The sequence below is a fragment of the Schistocerca piceifrons genome, chromosome 6 (genome assembly GCF_021461385.2).
Source record: "Schistocerca piceifrons isolate TAMUIC-IGC-003096 chromosome 6, iqSchPice1.1, whole genome shotgun sequence".
Lineage (NCBI taxonomy): Eukaryota > Metazoa > Arthropoda > Insecta > Orthoptera > Acrididae > Schistocerca > Schistocerca piceifrons.
The window spans coordinates 211,843,830-211,866,344 of NC_060143.1; positions in this window are offsets into that span (position 1 = coordinate 211,843,830).

The following is a 22,515-nucleotide window of genomic DNA, read 5'->3' on the forward strand; positions in this document are numbered from 1 at the left end:
ATACCATTTATTCAATCGTAATTTTTTAAAGAGACTGCGGTGTAATACGCGGTGTAATACGCGGCGTAATACGCCACGCCCTAGCGCCCTCTCCTGCCATAGTAATTGGTAATGTTATATCCGATTCATTTCCCTCGCTGACTCACCTTGTACTGGATGTAATACAGCGTTTTACACAATGGTTGCGTAGTCGAATCGAGAGCTCGCGGACATAATTTTTACTTATGGAAAGGCAAATGACAACGGACGGTGGGCAGCAAGGTTGTATCACTCTCCGCAGACAACAAACACAGCAGTCAATACTTGCAACAGTGTTTTGCCATTTGTCTGAGACAGGGTCGTTTAAGGAAGCAGGAAATCATGAAGGACGTATCCTAAATGTTTGGACACCGGACTTGCAGGAAAATGTGATTAACACTGTGGAAGGCGACCGCCGTGTCAGTACCAGCCAGGTGGCTCCTCCAGTGCAGGGTAAGCTAAACGAGAGTGTGGAACATTCTCCATGACAAGTGTTACTACCCTTATCACTTATAGCGTGTGCAGGGCGTACTACCGACACACATTCCGCATCGGGAGCAGTTTTGTCACTGGTTTCTTCACCAGGCAACCACAATTCCGGGATTTGTGTCATCTATCATTTTCACAGACGAGACTAGCTTTACGCCGAGTGGTGTCTTCAGCTTTCATAACAATCATCTGTGGGATAGTATGCAGAGCCCCCAGGTATCGTGACAGCGAATCATCAGCATCGATGCAACCGGAATGTGTGCGCCGGGATAATTGAGGATCGTATTTTGGACCAGTTTTCCTTCCACATCGCACAACACGCCGGAACAATCGACGTTTCTTGCGGGTGACTTTGCCTCCTCTGCTTGATGTATTACCATTGATAATTTGAAGGGTTTTGTGGGTGTTATATGATGGTGCTTCAGCCCACTTCGCCGTTAACGTTCGGACGCATCGCAGTCGTGTCTTCTCTGGTCGATGGATCGGACGAGGGGGTCCAGTTGCATGGCCTGCTCGTTCACGGATCTCAACCCTTGCGATTTTTGGTTATGGGGGCATCTCAAAAGTATCGTGTATGCAGAGCCCGTTCCAGATGTGGAGTCAATGGAGCAGGTTATACATGCTGCCTTTGACACTGTTCGGATGCAGCCTGTGAACATGTGAGACAGAACACGCTACGGCGCGTACACGCAAGCGCTAAATCACATGGAAACCATTTTCAACATATACTCTAACTGTGGCTGCATGGTACAGCGCTTATTAGACCGCAGTCTCTGTAACAACAAATGATTGAATAAATGGGCTCTAGCATGGAAACCATGCATTTACGGACATAAGTTCATCAGACCTTTTTTGTTCTGTATCCCCTCATCGATCAGTCCCTATAGCTTGTACACGGTGGTAAATATCATCCTGTATACATACTAATATATAATAAAAATTAAATACATGTAACATATATATTTAGATAGCATATAGTTCTCTCGTAAGTATTGTATATAAAACACGCGCGTATTAGAATGCAGCGTCATCTTAAAATTTCAGGGGAACCAATGAAATACTTGTGGAGACATAAGATTTTCAACAAACGAACATTTACATCTATATAAATATACGTGTAAATCTTCGTTTGTTCTACATTTTATATGTCCACAAGTTCTTCACCGAATCCCTTGAAATTTTGACACAGCGTTGCGTTCGAGTACTTGTGTGTTTTTGTATACCTACCAGAGTGCCGTGTGGTATATAAATACATATATAATAATTACACGGGAAATCTATAAAGAAATGTAAATGTTCGTTTGTTCAAATTTTTAAATCTTCGAAAGACCTTCATCGAGTGTTTCATAATTTTAACGCAACATTGCATGTGAATTCGTATGTTTTTTGCATTTATTTTTTTAATATCTGTAGTATATAAATAAATATTGCAAATAAAGGGGAAACGTTATTACCAAAAACCTTGAAATGTTCTTGATCGATTTAGTTCAGATTTTTACACAATACTGTGATGAACTTTCGGATGGACATGGGTTCTATATTTTAATATACATAAGATATAAATATGTGCGTAATATTGAAATGGGAAACATTATTATCAAAAATTTCACGCAGTACTTAACTATATATATATCATGAATGTTTGCAAGCAGGAAAGTTATATAGTTGTCAGCTACTAGAAAATCTGGATCTGCAATAAAAATAAACAAGGCTCAATGTCAGAGAGATGAGGGAATGGGAGATGGACAGAGGAGTGGGGGGAAATGCTCATAGAAAGCTGAAAGGACGAAATGGACAGAGAAAGGGAGTAGGATGAGAAGAAGAAGAGAAAGTGAGAGAGAAAGAGAGAGAGGGAAGGACAAGATGGACGTAGAAAATGGGAAGGAGTTAACTGACAGACGGAGGGGGAAAATGGGAGTAAGCGGAGAGGGAAGAGGCAGAAGGAGACGAGGAGAGAAGATGGACAGAGAAAAACTGGAGGAGGTGATGGACAGAGAGAGGAAGAAGGAGGAGAAGATGGACAAAGAGAGGGGAGATGGAGATGGACAGAGACGGGGGGGGGGGGGAGTCGGTGATTAGAACGTACATAGATATTCATTTTCATTTAACCAGACTGAGCCGCAGCAACGCATGGCCTGAAAAAGCTAGCAGATAATAAAATATTGTGAGAAATTTCTTAAGCAAAATATTGTAAAATGTGAAATATATGCCATTGATCGTGAAATGAAAAAAATGGAATTTATAGAATAATTAACTTCTTTAAAACGAAAAATAGAAGAAATGTTCCATAATATTACAATAAATCAATCCCATAGGCTCCTCTCTTGTGCTTCAGACTTGCAATTTTAGTTAAAACATAGCTGAAAAAGTGTATGTTTGTTTCTACAGTTGCAATTTACTTATGGAAAAACTATATTTTGTCTATGGAGTTCGTGATTGATTCTTTTCCAATTTTGTTGATTATTTATAGACGCAATCACATGTTTATGACACATGTGACTGCGTCTACAAATAAACAAAAAAGCAGTTTACTTATTTTTCCCACTGGCTATCGGTTTCGGCACCTAGTATCATCCTCAGGACATCGCAGTCGTTACGCTTGCTTGCCAAGTAAGTATGTCAAATTCTGAAAACAGAACAGAATCGCAAATGTCGTTATACAGGCTTAGTATCGTAAACTACTGTTGATCAAAGATCCCGATAATTGTGGTTCGTTTTATGAGCCAAACAATTACGACCAGTACCCACCATGAGAATGAGTATTATCTGGTGCCATTCCGGACACGTGACGCCGTGTGAAAATGGTGCAGTTACGAATGGAGAAACGTTCTAGCGACGGTAATGGCCGCAAATTGGGAAATCCACTGAAATACGTGAAAGGGTAGATTTCTATGGCGGCGTTACGACTACGGCGACGCTAGTCGGGTGTTGTCGTGCTATTGTCGTGATCATCTACGGGAAGTAATTAAAGTACGGTGGAACTACGGGTAAGTGACAAGGTATTGGACGTCAACGCTTCGCCAGAGAACGTGGAGGTCGGAGGCTTTCCCACTCTATAGAGCAGGGTAGCCTTCAGAGTATGGCACATCTCACAGCAATGCTGGTGCAGTCGCAAGTATTTCGGAGCACTGCGCTCTCCTCTCGTTGTTGAATTTGCAGACCCGCTGCAGACGTCCCCTGTGTGTTCCCGTGGTAACCCAACGACAGTGCAGTGGGCACGATATCATCGGGAATGGACAGTGGATCAACGGAAACTTGTCGCGTTATCGTATGCATCACGCTTCTAGTTACATTGACGGACGTTCACATGGGATTCCAGTGAAGCTGGACCATGACTGCTGAGGGCTACGTGAACATTATTACGGATAATCTGCACCTCTTCGTACTTTATGTCTTTCCTGACGGCGACAGCCTCTTCCGGCCGGATAACTGTCAGTCTCACATGGCCAGAAGCGTGATAGTAAACACACGTTAATGTCTTCGCCAACGAATTCACCAGATTCGAACGCTATGGAACACATCTGCGGTGCCATCGGGCGAGAGCTCCTCACCCAAAAACCACCAGCCGATAATTTACTGGAATTGCGTGATCTTTATGTAGACGTTTAGTGCCACATACCTCTGGAAACCAACCAAGGAAGCCATGCCACGTAAAATCGTTGTGTATTGCACTCCAGAGGTGGACCTAAGCAGACCGATGTACACTACTGGCCATTAAAATTGCTACACCAAGAAGAAATGCAGATGATAAACGGGTATTCAGTGTACAAATATATTATACTAGAACTGACATGTGATTACATTTTCACGCAATTTGGGTGCATACATCCTGAGACCAGTACCCAGAACAACCACCTTTGGCCGTAATAACGTCCTTGACACGCCTGGGCATTGCGTCAAACAGAGCTTGGATGGCGTGTACAGGTACAGCTGCCCATGCAGCTTGAACACGATACCACAGTTCATCAAGAATAGTGACTGGTGTATTGTGACGAGCCAGTTGCTCGGCCACCATTGACCAGACGTTTTAAATTGGTGAGACATCTGGAGAATGCGCTGGACAGGGCAGCAGTCGAACATTTTCTGTATCCAGAAAGGCCCGTACAGGACCTTCAACATGCGGTCGTGCATTATCCTGCTGAAATGTTTCGCAGGGATCGAATGAAGGGTAGAGCCACGGGTCGTAACACATCTGAAATGTAACGTCCACTGTTCAAAGTGCCGTCAATGCAAACAAGAGGTGACCGAGTCGTGTAACCAATGGCACCCCATACCATCACCCCGGGTGATACGCCAGTATGGCGATGACGAATACACGCTTCCATTGTGCGTTCACCGCGATGTCGCCAAACACGGATGCGACCATCATGATGCTGTGAACAGAACCTGGATTCATCCGAAAAAATGACGTTTTGTCATTCGTGCACCCAGGTTCGTGGTTGAGTACACCATCGCAGGCGCTCCTGTCTGTGATGGTAACCGCAGCCATGTTCTCCGAGCTGATAGTCCAAGCTGCTGCAAACGTCGTCGAACTGTTGGTGCAGATGGTTGTTGTCTTGCAAACGTCCCCATCTGTGACTCAGGGGTCGAGACGTGGCTGCACGATCCGTTACAGCCATGCGGATAAGATGCCTGACATCTCGACTGCTAGTGATACGAGGCCGTTGGGATCCAGCACGGCGTTCCGTATTACCCTCCTGAACCCACCGATTTCATCATATTCTGCTAACAGTCATTGGATCTCGACCAAAGCGAGCAGCAATGTCGCGATAACATAAACCGCAATCGCGATGGGCTACAATCCGACCTTTATCAAAGTCGGAAACGTAATGGTACGCATTTCTCCTCCTTACACGAGGCATCACAGCAACGTTTTACGAGGCAACGCCGGTCAACTGCTGTTTGTGTATGAGAAATCGGTTGGAAACTTTCCTCAAGTCAGCACGTTGTAGGTGTCGCCACCGGCGCCAACCTTGTGTGAATGCTCTGAAAAGCTAATCATTTGCATATCACAGCACCTTCTTCCCGTCGGTTAAATTTCCCGTCTGTTGCACGTCATCTTCGTGGTGTAGCAATTTTAATGGCCAGTAGTGTAAATTTTTGGCTCATCATAAGCATATACACATGCGAACAACAGTTAACGAGGAGCAATGTTAAAAGATAGAATAAAAAATAACAGTACATTAATAACAAACAGATTGTCTCTTGTTTCGTGGTGAGGAAGTAGGATCACTGACCAGACTAAGAACGCAATGAGATTTCATTGTGCTCTAATATGGTACGTGGTTTGTCTGTTGTCCATATTTTCGGATGTAACTCGTAGAGGAAGTTTCTCGATTTCTCTAACACCTTAGATAATACTGAAATTGTCACCAAGTGGTTTCTTGGCTTTTAAGCGCGGAGAAGCTCTAGAGCGTAGTCTGTCAATTTACACACCTTCGGACAGTTGAGGAAACAAGGAGCGTAGGATTATTTATTGTGCTCTCTCTAGCATGGTTCCACCCTTCGGTGATAATTTGACTGCATTTATTCTCCAGATAGGGTACGGCCCGTCCACAACCTATGCCACAACATCTCGATCGACACCGAAACGATAAGAGTCGCCTTCCGTTGGGTTCCGCAACCACTGACGTCCATTCACAAGGCCCGCTGCACCGTGACAGAAGCGCAAAAACTGCAGTCTTCTGAGGCCAGTCCAGATGACATCTGTACCATCTTATCACCGTTTACAAATGCTAGGAGCATCTTTACGACTTCATGACAATGTGGAAAAAGTGATGAGTGGGCAAGACCCAACCACCATCGGTTAAGGCGAGTTAGAGTTTTCTTCTTTTTTTTTTGTGGTGGGGGGGGGGGCGGGGGGGGGCGGGGGGGGGGGCTATCATGGTATGCTCCTAACAGATTAAGTTTGAAACTTCCTCGCATTGTGCCAGATAGAGACTCGAATCCGGAATCTTTACCTTTGGGGGACAAGTGTCCAACCAACTCAGCTACCCGAACACGACTACATCTACATCTACATCTACATTTATACTCCGCAAGCCACCCAACGGTGTGTGGCGGAGGGCATTTTACGTGCCACTGTCATTACCTCCCTTTCCTGTTCCAGTCGCGTATGGTTCGCGGGAAGACCGACTGTCTGAAATCCTCCGTGCGCGCTCTAATCTCTCTAATTTTACATTCGTGATCTCCTCGGGAGGTATAAGTAGGGGGAAGCAATATATTCGATACCTCATCCAGAAACGCACCCTCTAGAAACCTGGCGAGCAAGCTACACCGCGATGCAGAGCGCCTCTCTTGCAGAGTCTGCCACTTGAGTTTGTTAAACATCTCCGTAACGCTATCACGGTTACCAAATAACCCTGTAACGAAACGCGCCGCTCTTCTTTGGATCTTCTCTATCTCCTCCGTCAACCCGATCTGGTACGGATCCCACACTGATGAGCAATACTCAAGTATAGGTCGAACGAGTATTTTGTAAGCCACCTCCTTTGTTGATGGACTACATTTTCTAAGGACTCTCCCAATGAATCTCAGCCTGGTACCCGCCTTACCAACAATTAATTTTATATGATCATTCCACTTCAAATCGTTCCGCACTCATACTCCCAGATATTTTACAGAAGTAACTGCTACCAGTGTTTGTTCCGCTATCATATAATCATACAATAAAGGATCCTTCTTTCTATGTATTCGCAATACATTACATTTGTCTATGTTAAGGGTCAGTTGCCACTCCCTGCACCAAGTGCCTATCCGCTGCAGATCTTCCTGCATTTCGCTACAATTTTCTAATGCTGCAACTTCTCTGTATACTACAGCATCATCCGCGAAAAGCCGCATGGGACTTCCGACACTATCTACTAGGTCATTTATATATATTGTGAAAAGCAATGGTCCCATAACACTCCCCTGTGGCACGCCAGAGGTTACTTTAACGTCTCTAGACGTCTCTCCATTGATAACAATATGCTGTGTTCTGTTTGCTAAAAACTCTTCAATCCAGCCACACAGCTGATCTGATATTCCGTAGGCTCTTACTTTGTTTATCAGGCGACAGTGCGGAACTGTATCGAACGCCTTCCGGAAGTCAAGAAAAACAGCATCTAACTGGGAGTCTGTATCTAATATTTTCTGGGTCTCATGAACAAATAAAGCGAGTTGGGTCTCACACGATCGCTGTTTCCGGAATCCATGTTGATTCCTACATAGTAGATTCTGGGTTTCCAAAAACGACATGATATTCGAGCAAAAAACATGTTCTAAAATTCTACAACAGATCGACGTCAGAGATTTAGGTCTATAGTTTTGCGCATCTGCTCGACGACCCTTCTTGAAGACTGGGACCACCTGTGCTCTTTTCCACTCATTTGGAACCTTCCGTTCGTCTAGAGACTTGCGGTACACGGCTGTTAGAAGGGGGGCAAGTTCTTTCGCGTACTCTGTGTAGAATCGAATTGGTATCCCGTCAGGTCCAGTGGACTTTCCTCTGTTGAGTGATTCCAGTTGCTTTTCTGTTCCTTGGACACTTATTTCGATGTCAGCCATTTTTTCGTTTGTGCGAGGATTTAGAGAAGGAACTGCAGTGCGGTCTTCCTCTGTGAAACAGCATTGGAAAAAGGTGTTTAGTATTTCAGCTTTACGCGTGTCATCCTCTGTTTCAATGCCATCATCATCCCGGAATGTCTGGATATGCTGTTTCGACCCACTTACTGATTTAACGTAAGACCAGAACTTCCTAGGATTTTCTGTCAAGTCGGTACATAGAATTTTACTTTCGAATTCACTGAACGCTTCACGCATAGCCCTCCTTACGCTAACGTTGACATCGTTTAGCTTCTGTTTGTCTGAGAGGTTTTGGCTGCGTTTAAACTTAGAGTGAAGCTCTCTTTGCTTTCGCAGTAGTTTCCTAACTTTGTTGTTGTACCACGGTGGGTTTTTCCCGTCTCTCACAGTTTTACTCGGCACGTACCTGTCTAAAACGCATTTTACGATTGCCTTGAACTTTTTCCATAAACACTCACCATTGTCAGTGTCGGAACAGAAATTTTCGTTTTGATCTGTTAGGTAGTCTGAAATCTGCCTTCTATTACTCTTGCTAAACAGATAAACCTTCCTCCCTTTTTTTATATTCCTACTAACTTCCATATTCGGGGGTGCTGCAACGGCCTTATGATCACTGATTCCCTGTTCTGTAGTATTTCCTATCTTCCAGACCACTGTAGCTCTCCTGCATTCGTACCGAGACCAACACTCCTGGAAGAAAAGATATTGTAGAGACAAGACTTAGCCACGGCCTGGTGGTCACTTGCTTGATCCTGAAGATTACGCTTGTCATGGAGAAACCGTCACAGCAGCACGCTACCGAAGGTTGTGGAAGGCTCGCAAGACGTAGCGTCACGAAGACCTGTCCGACATGTTGTGACTGCACAAGAACGACCCATCTCATTCTACATAGCACACATCTCCACGTGCTGCTTCTTTTGGTTATCAAGTTTTTCCTCGCCCGCATTCTCCCGATATGACAAACAGCGACTGCTTTCTCTTTCCTCGGATGAAGATATCGGACAGGCGTTCCCAGAACGACACAGCTGATTTTTGACGAATGTCAAATCAAACACCTTTCAGCCGTCTAATTTCCAAACTATATGTATTATTTTATTGGCCTACCAGTTTCGGCGATAAATTATGCCATCTCAAGGCCCCCTGGCGGATGTGTAGGAAGATTCTAACGTAGGTTCCGGTCATCCGAGTTTGGAATCTTCCTACACTTCGATCAGAGGGCCTGAAGACGGTGTAATATGTCGCCGAAACTGGTAATCCAATAAAATAATATTTCGGAAATTAGACACCTGATGGATGTTTGATTTGACGTTTTGTAGTGAAGAACCGAGGTCCCTTAACCATCTCTGATAAGATGGACATACAGAGGCTGATTTTTGTAGTGGGTCGTTTCCTAAACGGTCGAAATGCTGACTTGTACAGACAAGGTCTCCGCCTAGTCATTCATCATTGGGAAAAATTTGTAGCATCGAAGGCGAACATGTACAGAAGGGAAGACACAACAAATGAATCATAACGAACATAGATTAAGAGAAGAAATGAGAAGGCATTAAAAGTATGGAACAAAGATATGATAAAAGCAGTTGGAGAAAAGAAACGAGCATACTGGATATATTTACGGTGAAAACAGAATTAGCGAACGAGAATATAAAGAAAAAAGAAAAAAAAGTAAAACCCATTCCCAGGAAAGCAAAAGAAGAATCCTGGAATAATTTTGTGAGCATAATTGGACACGAACAAGATGATAAAGTATTTAAATAGGCTGGGTAAAAGACATCAAACTTAAGTGTAGTTCGAGAAGGTATAAATGGATAGCACGCTATAACCAGCCCTGGTGTAATGAGATCTAAACATTAAAAGAGGAATCTCTGAAATGGATAAACCGTATGATGGTGGTCTCATAACGATCCAAGAACAAAACGAGACCATGAATAAAACGGATACCCGAAAATAGCAGGAACTCATGACACAAAGGATTTACTTAAATTCGGTGATTTATGTTTAATGCTTAGACTTCTTCATTTCCGGCCTATACGGTATGTGTTGGAAAAAAAAAGCCAAATCCCATACCATGGAGAATTGCAGGTGTCATAACAGTCTTTAAAAAGATAAATGAAATGTATTCAATAATTACCGTAGTATAACATAAGTGGACATAGTGTATAAGTTTTACACCAAAATACTAAATAAATGTCTACAAATTATTGATGAAAATCTATTACCTGACGAACAAAATGATTTCCGAAAAGCGAGATCGTGTACAGATAATGTTTTTACACTTTAAGAAGTTATAGAGAAACAAAGAGGGTTAAACAGGTAAACTCATATTGCCTCTATGGACTTAGAGAAAGCCTTCGACCACGTAGGTAGGAAAATCTTATGGAATATATTAGACAAGAGAGGGTACCGCCAAAAAATCATAAAGCCTATATAGAGGTACCAAAATGAGAATAAATACTAGCCACGAAACATCAGAAGAGATACCTATAAATCAACGGCTCCGAAACAGTTGTAGCTTATCACCCAGACTAATTAGTATATGCACTGACGATATAATCGAGGAACGGAAGCACTAAACTGATCCAGACTTGAGATTATCGAGTGAGACATTTCTTAATACAATGGCTTTTGAAGATGGCCTTGCAATTGTACAAGATAGCTGATCTTCGCTACAAAGATCCACTTATGGACTTAATAAAATTTCTAAAGAATAAAACACGAAAACATCCATTTAAAAACAAAAGTGATGATTTTCAAAGGGGGAAAATCGGTGTGAACTACAACCATAATACTAAACAAAACAACTGAACAAGTTAGTCACTTCAGTTATCTGCGAAATACCACATACTACCAGAATGAACTCAACACTGACAACGAACTGCAGAAATGATATAGAACATTGAGAAATAATCTTAGAAAAGACACAAAAATCAAGTTTTGTAAGGTAATAGCCGCCCCCACCACTTCCCTCCACATTGCTAGTTGGAAGTGAAACTTGGACAATTATTACAAAGGAAGACAAAAGCAGAACTTTGGATATACAAGATGAACATTAATAAAAGTGACAAACCGCAGGAACGGATCCATGACTGTAAATGGAGGAAAAAAGGTCCTATGAACATGTGTCCGGAAATGCATCGTTGCCACGGTAGATGGCGCTAACGAATGACAGTTCTTGTGACCACGGGGGGGGGGGGGGGAGGGGGGGAGGCTCCTTGTGTGTTGCAGGCTGTGTAAGCAGCATACTGTAAGCAGCAAAATGGTCCGATACTCATTTGGAAACAATCCGAGATAGTGTTTGTGTACGGCCAAATAGATGGAAATGGTCGAGAGGCTGCACGACTATAGCCAAAAAAAAAAAAAAAAAAAAAAAAAAAAAAAAAAAAAAAAAAAAAAAAAAAAAAAACCTCACAAACACCAACCACATTACAAAATATTTCAAGCCCTTATTGGCCTCTGTGTGATTACGGGTCCTTCAAATCAGACGAAAGTGCAGGGGGGCTGCAGACTCTGGGTACACCTAATTTGGAGGCTCCGGTTCTACAGGATACTGAGACGAACCCCAGTACAGGCTCTAGACAAGTGGTCCGCCAGTATGGTGTAAACCAAAGTAAGATTATGTTTATCCTACTGTTCCTATCAGCTGCAATCCCATAGAAGCCACTTTGAACATCTGTTGTAACATGGAGGCGATGCAGCTCTTTATTGTGTTCCGGGACGATCTGGTATCGTTTCACTGACGCTGTCCATTTCCTGACATGTTGATAGCAGGAACTGAAGAACCTCTAACACTGAGGATACTTGACAATGGAGAGTCCACGATGGAATAACAACAGTATTACGAAAAGGATATGTTGCTACTCACTACGCAGAGAAGGCGGTAACTCGCAGAATGGAACGACTGCTAAACATTTCAGTGTCAGACAAAAGTCCTTCTTTGGAAATACGAAACATACACACATTCATACAAGCACAACTTCCACATACATGGCCCCTGTCTCCAGCTGTTGTGGCCAGATAACAAAGGATCTTTTTGTCCGAAAGCTGGAATGTTCAACGCTCTTTTTATTGTGCCTGTCTGCGACTCAACAGCTCTGCTATGTAGTGAGTGGCAGTCTAGCCTTTCCATCTTGTAGATCCTTTTTGAAACAAAAGCAAAGAATTGCAGACATAAGGGAGAAATTTCAGGCAAAAGACTCTCACAGTGAATTTAAAAAAAAAAGAAAAAAAAGAAGAAAACACTTCCCATCCAGTAGACATCGCACCGAATAGATGACTGGAAACATTAACTGAGAATATCAAGTCTCATCGACAAAGTTGGTTAGTACATTTAATGCCGGCGGCAGGCATAAACGTCATCCGAAATTGTACTGAATGCTTTCTCAGAAAATTATTTTGAACAATTAGTTCATGAGCCCACTCGAAGCGTAAATGATTGCGAAAGCATACTTGACCTTTTAGCAATAAATAATCCTGGACAAATAGTGAGTGTTGCGACGAATACAGGGATTAGCGACCACAAGGCAGTTGCTGCTAGGCTGAATACCGTAACACATACAACCATCAAATAGAAACGCAAAGTATACCTATTTAAAAAAGCTGATAAAAATGCTCTTAACGCCTTTTTAAGAGACAGTCTTCACTCCTTCCCATCTGATCATGTAAGTGTAGAAAAGTTTGGAATGTTTTCAAAGAGATAGTATTGATAGCAATTGAGATATATATACCACATAAATTAATAAGTGATAGTATTGATCCCCCATGGTACACAAAACGGGTCAGATCGTTGTTGCAGAAGCAGCGAAAAAATCATGCCAAATTTAAAAGAACATCCCCAAAATTGGCAAAGTTTTACAGAAGTTCGAAATATGGCGCGTACTTCAATGCGAGATGCTTTTAATAATTTCCACAACGAAATTCTGTCTCGAAATCTGTCAGAAAATCCAAAGAGATTCTGGTCATACATAAAGCACACCAGTGGCAAGACGCAATCAATACCTTCACTGCGCGATAACAACGGTGAAGTCACTGATGACAGTGCTACTAAAGCAGAGTTATTAAACACGGTTTTCCGAAACTCCTTCACCAAAGAAGACGAAGTAAATATTTCTGAATTCTAATCAAGAACAACTGCCAACATGAGAAACGTAGTAGTAGATTTCCTTGGAGTAACGAAGCAGCTTAAATCACTTAATAAAGTCAAGGCCTTGTATATCAGTCAGGTTCCTCTCAGAGTATGCTGATAAAATAGCTCCATATTTAGCAATTATATACAACAACCCGCTCACAGAAACATCCGTACCTAAAGACTGGAAAATTGCTCAAGTCACACCAATACCCAAAAGGGAAGTAGGAACAATGAGCTGAATTACAGACCTATATCACTAACGTCGATTTGCAGTAGGGTTTTGGAATATATACTGTATTCGAACATTATGAAGTACCTCGAAGAAAACGATTTATTGACAAATGGTCAGCGCGGTTTCAGAAAATATCATTCTTGTGAAACACAACTAGCTCTTTATACTCATGAAGTAATAACTGCTATCGACAGGGGATGTCAAATAGATTCCATATTTCTAGATTTCCAGAAGGCTTTCGACACCGTTCCTCACGAGTGTCTCCTAACCAAACCGCGTGCATACGGAGTATCGCCTCAGTTGTGCGACTGGATTCGTGATTTCCTGTCAGAAAGGTCACAGTTCGAGTAATAGACAGAAAGTCATCGAGTAAAACAGAAGTAATATCCGGCGTTCCCCAAGGAAGTGTTATAGCCCCTCTATTGTTCCTGATCTATATTAACGACATGGGAGACAATCTGAGTAGCCGGTTTAGATTGTTTGCAGATGATGCTGTCATTTACCGTCTTGTCATCAAATGACCAAAACGACTTGCAAAATGATTTAGATAAGATATCTGTATGGTGCGAAAAGTGGCAATTGACCCTGAATAAGGAAAAGTGTGAAGCTATTCACATGAGTACTAAAAGAAATCAGCTAAATTTCGATTAGGCGATAAGTCACACAAATCTGAAGGCTGTAAATTCAGCTAAATACTTAGGGACCACAATTACAAATAAATTGGAACGATCATATAGATAATATTGTGGGTAGAGCGAACCAAAGACTGCGATTCATTGGCTGAATACTTAGTAGGTGCAACAGGTCTACTAAAGAGACTGCTTACACCACGCTTGTCCGCTTTATTCTGGAGTATTTCTGTGCGCTGTGGGATCCGTATCAGGTGGGACTGACGGATGACATCGAAAAAGTACAAAGAATGGCAGCTCGTTTTGTATTATCGCGAAATAGGGAAGATAGTGTCACAGACATGATACGTGAATTGGAGTGGCAATCATTGAAACAAAGGCGTTTTTCTTTGCGACCGGATCTTCTCATGAAATTTTAGTCACGAATTTTCTCCTCCGATTGCGAAGACATTCTGTTGGCACCCACCTACATAGGGAGAAATGATCATCACGATAAAATAAGAGAAATCAGGGCTCCCACAGAAAAATTTAAGTGCTCGTATTTCCCGCGTGGCGTTCGAGAGTGGAACGGTAGAGAGACAGCATGAAAGTGGTTCATTGAATCCTCTGCCAGGCACTTTATTGTGAATAGCAGACTAATCACGTAGATGTAGATGTACAGTCGTGGACAAAACGAGCGAGACCCCTCGCCTTTTCGTTATACTGATCAGCACAGCTTTAAAGTCTGCTACACAGCATAACAGGCAAGGCGACCAAGTGCCACCAACATACTATGTACAGGAGTGAAATTGAAAAGCTATGTGAACTTTATCATACTTTTTTCATTCATGTGTAAGATTATATTAATGCTGATTAGTGTGTTAAACACATCACGTAATTATAAGATATTAATGAAAGAAGAAACGCTAATTAGTATGAACTGTACTAATAAAAATGAATTTCAGCTTATCGCGATAACTGTTACAGTAAGACAAAGTACCCCAGATCGTTACGAATTAGCAAAATATTATGCGCATCCGGCCGTGAAACGGCCTGTGTCAACATTCAGACCAGTCATACTGGATTGCCGTTGCTGACCTACCATGAAAGTTCGGATAGTTTTTCAATTTCACACCTGTGTACAGTATGTTGGTAGCATCTCGTCACCTTGCCTGTTATGCTGTGTAGCAGAATTTAAAGCTGTGCGGATCAGCATAACGAAAAGGCGAGGGGTCTCGCTCGTTTTGTCCACGACTGTACATCCACTCGTACACAGAATGCCAGGTTCGAAACAACCGAAACAAGCTATAAATTTCAGATGTTTAGGTACAAGATCGATAGGAAGAACAAGAAAATATGATTGGATACTTAGAAGACGGAACACGCCTATTGCCTTGATAGACTTTGATGAAAAAAGAGAAAAAAATAGGGCTAACATAAAGCTTCGAGACAGCAGCTGAATTTTTTCCAAGTGAAACTTTCTGATCGCCATTTGTACCTTTACAATAGGCTTGGAGTCCTAAGGTAAGACGAAAAAATATTCACACCAGACGTCCCAGAAGCTCGACAGTGTGATGTGTCATTATCCAGGCCTCTAAAGCTGAGTTCCCGGACTCTTTTCAAGCGGCGCGGATTTCGGGGAGGCCACCGCGTGATGAGGCATAAAAATTAACACCGCCTCGTGCTCCTGTACCGGTGCGGCGCACCTTGTGCCTGTAGGAGGCTCCGGTATTAGGCATGCATGGCCCGCTGCGGCGTTGGCCGCGAGCGTGCCGGGCCGGGCGCGCGACACCGGCGTGCCTTTGTGCGTACCGTTCGCGCTTCTAATTACCAGGGCGGCGCCACGTGTTGACTTTCCGCTCCACTTTTAACAAGTCGCCGGCCCGGAAAGGGGGAGGCGTTGCCGCCGCCACCGCCTCGCCGCGTCTGCAGAGGCCGCGCCGCGCCGGCCAAACACTCGACGCGGCGTCGTGACGTCACGGGGAGGAGGCCACCTGCCGCTGCTGCAATGGCTCCGCCGGCCTGCTGGGAGGTCCCAAAGTCTAACGAACGCACCACTTCTGCCTGCTCCTTTTGTTCTGCGCACACTTTTCTTTACTGTGTAACCCCTCTTTATCCGGCGAGTAGCCGCGGGGTTGTTTTTCCTCTATAGAAGAGTCCCCCTCCATCTCTCTCTCTCGCTCCTCCTTCAGAGCCATTCTCAACCTCTTCCTCTTCAGTCTCCTTGCTACTGTCCGCGCTTCTTTGTCTCTCTCTTTCCCTCCGCAGCGTGTCTCCTCTCTTTACTTCTTCGCTGTCCCTCCCCCCTCCCAGCTTCTTTTATCCCCCTGCGCACGCGGAAACTAAAGGCGAGGGGGGGAGGAGGGGGGGGGGGGGGGAAGCGAATAGGAGGAGCCTCGCCCGGGGCTACCAATTGCTAATCCTTGCATACTGGTGCACTTTAAATGCTGTTTCGAATGGGTGGAAGGAGTAATCTGCGCCGGCGGGCAGCTTCCCGGCGCTCCCCTGCCCGGAGCACCCTTTCACTCGCCACCCCTCACCCCTCACCCGGTTGCATCCCCCACCGTGCCCTCTTTCTGCAGGCCGCTGGCCGGACAACCCTCGTCCACGATTACAATGCGCCTAGTTTTACGTAACTTGTATTTACCCTCGCCGGCTGAATGGCGAGCTTTTCTCCGTGACAGAATGGCGAGAACCTTGTTTGAAGTTCACCAAGCTGCAAGGCCGGCTAATCTTGCAGGCTATTTTTTTTTCGGGTAGGGGATGAGTGACGTATTCGATGAACTGCGGGGCCCCTCCACTCGTTCCTTAGCGTCAAGTATCAATGTGCGGGTTATGTTTGCAACTGCTCTCAGCGCAGCTCTAAGTGGCTGGCGTGAAGTGTCCCCCAGCAAATGGAACTTAGAGTGGTATCTTTTCCACGTGAATCCACTGCAGCGGCAACCCACATTGAGTTTAGTCTGTACTGGTGGTGGAAACAGGACGTAGTATATGTGCAAAAGATAGATATCGTCAGAGTAACTTTCCACTGCTGAAACTAGAGGGTGGATACGTGATGGTGAAAGAAAATTACCAACTACACGGGTCGGACCTCCCAAGATATCAGGAAAAGACTGATATTGAATTACGTCATTTCCAGTTGGGGTGCTGATCAGATTACAGCTTGACACGAAAATAAAGGGGAGTTCTCGTGTTATGAAGAGTTATTTGTCCCGATTTCCAAGGGTGAGACTGTTTTTCGACTTTCTCTGTTCCTTTAAGCCACGAAGAGATTCACATACGTCCTCTGCCATACGCTGGAAGAAAAAAAAAACCAAAAACACGGAGCTTCTACGCAGCCTCACGACGAATGCATGGAGAAATGTTTTGAGCAATAGAAGAATCGAATGCAGATGCGCGTGACTTCAGTATACCTTACTTTAAAGGCGTCCGTCACTAACTGAACATATTTGGTAAGTTAATATATTTTCACTGCACACGACAAGAAATCTTTATACAAGTAGGCTACCAATTCTAGCATTTACATCCGGAATTTACCTAGATCGCAATTTATTATTCGTTACGACGCGTTCCGACCGTAGCCACCGAGTCAGGTGGCGCAGTGGTTAGCACATTGGACTCGCATTCGGGACGACGATGCTTCAAACCCGCATCCGGCCATCCTGACTTCAGTTATCCGTGATTTCCCTAAGTAGTTTCAGGAAAATGCCGGGATGGTTCGTTTGACAGTGCGCGGTCGACTTCCTTCCCGATCGTTCTCTAATCATATGGGACCGATCATCTCCCTGTTTGGTCCCCTACCCCGAATCAATCAACCAACCAACCACAGCTGCCGACAGATGAAAACAATAGCTGAAGCGTAGATTCAATACATAACTTCAACAAATATACTGAACATTACAGTATTAAGTATCAGACTCTATTATTGTAATATCCGTGACAGTTGCTGACATAATACGGTGAAGCTATGCTTCGGGTTTTATTTGAATCAGACAATGTCTGTGGCCAAAACGTGTCGTACTGTATAACAAACACTTTGCGATATAGGCAAATTGTGTGTGTAAGCTCAGAATTTTCCGCTGTGAACCTTTTTCCGTTCAGGTTTAATGTATGAAGTGTGCTACGAAGGCCAAAAACACTTTTGCAGTTTACTGCTCATCGACAGCCATTGAGTTGAACAATTTTTTTGAAACTATTCACAGCGGAAGGACGCGGTTAAAGATCGAGAAACAATCGCGCACGAATAATCCGCAACAAGTAATTCATAAAGCATTTACATCTTTTGTGTCGAAGAAGTAGAATTAAAAACATAGGGAACGAGCCACTCCTAAAAACACGATCACTAACAGTACGCAACACAATATGCACACTACATTTGCAGACATGCTGCTCAGTAATTCTATACAGACTGAAATCCAACTCCATTGACAAAACTGTGACGGTTCGACCAAGATTTGAAAAGATGTACCTTTATTTCCAGCTGCAACGTAAAACAGCATAATCTGTCTGGTTTACTGATCGGAATACGAGCAGACGATTCATAACAACGATTACACTCATGCGCTCAAATCGCGGCTAATCGCCAGTCCACATGTTCCGAATTGGATTGGAGGAATCTCCAATATGTGCTTTTTGTAATGAAGAAGGTAACTTGTATCATTTACTAGCCTCGTGTACCAAATGCAAGACACGACAAAAATCCTTTATCAGCGCAAAGGTTCCTCTTACGACATCGACAACAGCAATGTTGTTGTCAACCCAAAAAAGTGCACCAGTATTAAATGCGATGTTCAGTCAGTTAAATATGTGTGATATAACTATTTAGAGACTCAGTGTACATGATGTGTGAATTTTTGCATGATACTACATTTTTTTTGGTTATTATGGTATAATCGCTGCCAGTATTTTCTAGTGTTGCAATGTATCGATCATTTACTCATACCAGATTTTTTTGTAGGCAGAAATTAAGGAAGTGCATAGTAGAATAATCATTGAGGAAGATATTTTGTGAATGTGATGGGTAGCTGTATGTCAATAAAGCAAACCAAAATTTTGGAGGTTGATTGGAGACACTTTGAGTGTTTCGGTATAAGAGATCAGTGTTCCTCTTTGTCTCGTTACAGAGTAATTTCATTTCGTTTGACTACTTAACGCTCATTTATCTTTGTATCTGAATTAAACTGAAAGTAACTGGACAACAACGAAAATGGCAATGGTACGCGCTTGCCTCTTCTACATCTAAATGGATTCTCTGCAAATCACATTGAACTGTCTGGCAGAGGGTTCATCGAACAGCTACACAATTCTCTATTATTTAAAGGTCGTATAGCACGCGGAGGAAACGAACACCTATATCTTTCCGTGCGAGCTCTGATTTCCCTCATTGTAATATGATGATTATTTCTCCCTGTGTAACTCGACCTCAACAAAATATTTTCGCATTCGGAGGAGAAAGTTGCTGATTGAAATTTCGTGACAAGATTCCGCTGTAACGAGAAACGGCTTTGTTTTAATGATGTCCACCCCAAATCCTGTATCATTTCTGGGACACTCTCTCCCCTATTTCGCGATAATACAAAATTTGCTGCTCTTCTTTGAACTTTTTTTATGTACTCCATCAATCCTATCTGCTAAGGATCTCACACCAAGCAGCAGTATTCTAAAAGACGACGGACAAGGCGTAGTGTAGGCAGTCTCTTTTGTAGTTCTGTTACATTTTCTCAGTATTCTGCCAATAAAATGCAGTCTTTGGTTACCCTCCCCCACAACATTTTGTAAGTGTTCCTTCCAATTTAAGTTGTTCGTAATTTAATTCCTAGGTATTTATTTGAATTTACGGCCTTTAGACTTGTCTCATTTATCGTGTAACCGAAGTTCAACGGATTCCTTTTAGCACTCATGTGGATGACCTCACACTTTTCGTTATTTAGGGTCAATTGCCAATTTTAGCACCATACAGGTATTTTTTCTACCCCGTTTTGGAATTTGTTCTGATCTTATGATTACTTTGCTAGTCTATAAACGATGGAATCACCTGCAAACAACCGAAGACGAATTCTCATATTGTCTCCCAAATCGTTTATATAAATAAGCAGCAGCAAAAGGCCTATATCACTACCTTGGGGAATGCCAGAAATTACTTCTGTTTAACTCGGTGACTGTCCGTCAATTACTACGAACTGTGACCTATCTGACAGGAAATCAGGAATCCAGCCACATAACTGAGGTTATATTCCACAGGCACGCAGTTTTACTCCTGCTGTCTTTCTTGAATATTGGTGTGACCTGTGCAACTTTCCACTGTTTGGCTACGGATCTTTCGTTTAGCGAACGGTTGTATATGATTGTTCAGAAACAAACTTCTTCCATTCAAACACGGCATTTACCGTTGTCAATAGTAATCTCCACTTTGCTCTTTGACTTCAACCGCGCCCGGTTCTGTCTCGGGTTTGTATTTCCGGCAGTGTTGGCTGTACGTTAACAGTGATACACTACATTACGGATACGTTTACTGACGAAGACTTGGGCTACATACGCCTCGTGTTATGGGGTTCAACGAATGCAAAAACGCTACTCTGAACTGTTCTTGCAGTTGCATGAATCGTATCGCAATACTTTTGTATCCGGACATAGGTGCCTAGGAGAGAGCGGATCCTTTCGTGTTTAGTGTCTCCATGTTACATGGTTTTCTATTGTGGCTGTGCGTTTAGTGTCTACATGTTACAAGGTTTTCTATTGCAGTTGTGGTGTTTTCACAGAAACCATAGCAATTGGGACAAATAATCGAATGAATCATAATTGCGAGTATCGTTCCGAAAGTAATGACACCTTTTTTTATTCATGGAAACTGCAGGAAACATATAAATCACAACAGAACTGCTAAATAGAGCAATATTTCAGCTACAGACTGTCATTTATCCACATAGTCACCACCATTAGTTACGCACTTTTGCCAACGATGTAACAGAGCCTGCATGCCGCTCTTGGGAGAATCGGAACCAACTGAGGCTAACCACTTCCTCACAGCTTTGGCAACAACATCCGAGTCTTGAAAATGTTCGCGATGTAATCCATCTTTCAGAGACCGAAAGAGACAGAAATCTGAAGGCGCTAAATCGGGACTGTATGGTGGATGTGGTAAGACAGTCCAGCCGGATATTGCAGAGTTGCGTGGTCGAAAAACTGGAATGGGGCCTGGCGTTACCATGTTGCAGATGAAAGTTGGTCTTCTTCTCCGGCCTTACTCTGGAAATTCGGGATTTCAGCTTAGTGTCGTCTTGTCGCGTGCTGACTTGGCAGTTTCTCCAAGCTCCAGGACATCTAAAAGAACTACGCCGTGGCTATCCCAGAAGACTGTGCACATCACTTTACCTGCAAACGGCTGTGTCTTTGGCGGAAACTTGGAGTGTCGCCATTCCATGGGGTGTCTTTTGGATTCCGGCTCTTAGTTGTGACACCACGTCTCATCTCCGGTGAAGATGCTATTCAGAAAACTGTCACCTTCAGCCTCATTTTGGCCCAGCAAGTCCCGACAAATTTCCATTCGATGAGTTTTTTTGTTCTTCTGTAAGCATCCGCGGGACCCACGTCGCACAGACTTTGCGATAACCAAGATGTTCCAAAATTATTTCCAAGGCATTACAGACAACTTTGCGCACAATTCTCTGGTCATTTTCCACCAATCAGCACGGATGAGTTGATCAAGATGCTCTTCATTGCGAGTGATGACAGCTGAGCAGGGCCGACCGAGCCGTGGCTTGTCAAGCACATCCCTTTCACGCCCTTGAAAATGCCGTACCCATCGCCTCACATTGCTCACGTCTATTCTATCGTCCCATGGATTTCAACAACGAGGAATTCAATTTGTCATCGCTATTTTATAGCTCCGTCCATATCAGACTTTATTTTGGAACACTCCTCTCCTGGCGCCAGCTATCGCAGAACAACGGAACCACCTGAAAATGAATCAGGAAGGTCCAAGCAATAGCCCTACACCAACGACACCTGGTGCGGACATCAAGAGTCACCGCAACAAAATAAGAGCCATTACTTCGGAACGACCCTCGTACATTTTTACTCTGCAACGACCCGCTGGGGACCATGGGTTCCTGGTACAAAAATGGGCCTGAAAAAGTTTCTAAATTTTGTCGACGGGGTGCTGGTTGACACTCTACAGGAGATACTTTGTAACCCATAATCACTATTTCGGTTCGATATACTAACATAAGAAAGGTCAAGCGAAAGTGATAATGGTCACTATGGAAGCCATAGCGGCGCAGGCGACCGGCGAAAGGGACCATGCGTTAACTGCAACAACCTCACTCTCACCATAGGTTAGCAGTGTAGAATTATAAACACCTGTTGTAACGTCAAACGAAAGAACTAGTTAAACGCCTGCTCTCTTGTGTCTGTGGACTCAGTTTGCAACTTTTAAGTATAACAATTTTCAAGCTGTAGACAACCGTATTTAAGGGTGA